The sequence below is a fragment of the Phoenix dactylifera genome, chromosome 9 (genome assembly GCF_009389715.1).
Source record: "Phoenix dactylifera cultivar Barhee BC4 chromosome 9, palm_55x_up_171113_PBpolish2nd_filt_p, whole genome shotgun sequence".
Classification (NCBI taxonomy): Eukaryota; Viridiplantae; Streptophyta; class Magnoliopsida; order Arecales; family Arecaceae; genus Phoenix; species Phoenix dactylifera.
This window is the reverse complement of record NC_052400.1, coordinates 1,224,023-1,226,860: the sequence shown is the minus strand read 5'-3', so window position 1 is coordinate 1,226,860 and position 2,838 is coordinate 1,224,023.

Genomic DNA, 2,838 nt, shown 5'->3' with positions numbered 1-2,838 from the left:
TCATGATATGTCGGAGGCAGTACAGACCTATCGTCAGTCCGACGAGTTTGTCCGTGACGCGTCGGACGCGGGGGCCGAAATCTTTATCTTAGGCTTCGAGGAGGGCCTGGCAAGGGTGTCGGCTAAGTACCCCGAAGTTGACCTGAGCGAGATTTCCCTTCTCGACTCCTCTCCGGCGCCATTGCCTGCTGGTTCTCCTGCTGCTTCCCTACCTCCTGCGGACGAGCCCGACGTTCCCGACCCGGGAGTTCCTCCAAGCTGACCTCTTGTACCTTTCGTTGTCTTCTCTTTTTTTTTTTGTATACCGGGGTTTTGCCAAATTGTATGGGCCTCGGCCTTGAAACAATGAAAATTAATGCAAGTTGAATGTTTCTTCATCTCGCCTTCGTCCTTCTTTTTCTTTTAACTCTCGGTAGCGTCTTGCTGACTCCTGGCTCCCGAAATTCTTCCGGCGCTAGGCCAGGCATCCGAGGGTTAGGCCTCAGGAAATTCTTCCGGCGCTAAGCCAGGCATCCGAGGGTTGGGCCTCGGGAAATTCTTCCGGCGCTAAGCCAGGCATCCGAGGGTTAGGCCTCAGGAAATTCTTCCGGCGCTAAGCCAGGCATCCGAGGGTTAGGCCTCAGGAAATTCTTCCGGCGCCAAGCCAGGCATCCGAGGGTTAGGCCTCAGAAAATTCTTCCGGCGCTAAGCCAGGCATCCGAGGGTTAGGCCTCAGGAAATTCCACTCGTTGGTCGACCAAGGCTGGCGCATGCCGAGGCAACTGGTCGGGGCTTCAGGCTAGTCTGCTTCCGGGATGGTCATCGGGTTAGCCTGGCATCCGAGGGCCGAGCCTCGGGACCTTCCACTCGTTGGTCGGCCAAGGCTGGCGCAAGCCGAGGCGACCGGTCGGGGCTTCAGGCTAGTCTGCTCCCGGGATGATCGTCGGGTTAGCCTGGCATCCGAGGGTTGTCAAGCGTCAGGAAATTCCGCTCGTTGGTCGGCCAAGGCTGGCGCAAGCCGAGGCGACCGGTCGGGGCTTCAGGCTAGTCTGCTCCCGGGATGATCGTCGGGTTAGCCTGGCATCCGAGGGTTGTCAAGCCTCAGAAAATTCCGCTCGTTGGTCGGCCAAGGCTGGCGCAAGCCGAGGCGACCGGTCGGGGCTTCAGGCTAGTCTGCTCCCGGGATGATCGTCGGGTTAGCCTGGCATCCGAGGGTTGTCAAGCCTCAGGAAATTCCGCTCGTTGGTCGGCCAAGGCTGGCGCAAGCCGAGGCGACCGGTCGGGGCTTCAGGCTAGTCTGCTCCCGGGATGATCATCGGGTTAGCCTGGCATCCGAGGGCCGAGCCTCAGGACATTCCGCTCGTTGGTCGGCCAAGGCTGGCGCAAGCCGAGGCGACCGGTCGGGGCTTCAGGCTAGTCTGCTCCCGGGATGATCATCGGGTTAGCCTGGCATCCGAGGGCCGAGCCTCGGGGCATTCCACTCGTTGGTCGGCCAAGGCTGGCGCAAGCCGAGGCGACCGGTCGGGGCTTCCGGCTAGTCTGCTCCCGGGATGATCATCGGGCTAGCCAGGCATCCGAGGGCCGAGCCTCAGGACATTCCGCTCGTTGGTCGGCCAAGGCTGGCGCAAGCCGAGGCGACCGGTCGGGGCTTCCGGCTAGTCTGCTCCCGGGATGATCATCGGGCTAGCCAGGCATCCGAGGGCCGAGCCTCGGGAAATTCCACTCGTTGGTCGGCCAAGGCTGGCGCAAGCCGAGGCGACCGGTCGGGGCTTCCGGCTAGTCTGCTCCCGGGATGATCATCGGGCTAGCCAGGCATCCGAGGGTCGAGCCTCGGGGCATTCCACTCGTTGGTCGGCCAAGGCTGGAGCAAGCCGAGGCGACCGGTCGGGGCTTCCGGCTAGTCTGCTCCCGGGATGATCATCGGGCTAGCCAGGCATCCGAGGGCCGAGCCTCGGGAAATTCCACTCGTTGGTCGGCCAAGGCTGGCGCAAGCCGAGGCGACCGGTCGGGGCTTCCGGCTAGTCTGCTCCCGGGATGATCATCGGGCTAGCCAGGCATCCGAGGGCCGAGCCTCGGGAAATTCCGCTCGCTGGTCGTGCGCTTGTCGCTCGCTGCCCGACGGGGTTTCTCCGTGGCCAGCCGCGATCATGTTTCTCCTTTTCTCAAGCGTTGCCTGGGGGAACACGAGAAGGGCATTAAACGCTAATTAATGCGTTACCTGGGAAATCGGATCACCAGCTGCTGCTTGCGAGGAGTGTTAGTTGAGCGGCCGCGATACGCGGGTTCTTCGAGGAGGATACGGCCTGGGCGCGAGCGGAGATATGTGGACCTAGGGGTACATGACACCCGGATTGTCCTGCACAAAGAATGCGGTTTAAGGAGAATGACGCTTAGGAAATCGCGGGGAGATACGCCTCGGGAGCCGGAACGGCTCCGGTTTCAATGCGCCTGCATTTATTGGAGCCACCCGCATCGGAACGACCAGGGGGCCGCAGTTTGGCTATAAATACAGGTGCAGGTACGATAGAGTTTGCCAAGCCGGAGCTGTTTAGGTTGCCATGGATCGCGGACCTCCTCCTTGGCATATGACTGAGAGACTCCTGTTGAAGGAAAGGGGAGACGCTCCCCTTGCGACTTCAGCCAACTAGCCGTTTCATCTGGGATCAACAAGGAGGGTCTTCCCGGCGGAGCTCCGCTCTAGGCGTTTCATCCGGGATCACATCTCCCCTCCTTGAAGTTCAGCCTCCCGATCGAGCTCTGCACCAGACGCTCAGTCCGGGACCGCGCCTCCATATGCTCTTCCCCCTCGTATTCCTTCTCTTTCCTACCACTGGGGAGGATGGGAATATCCTTTGGAGG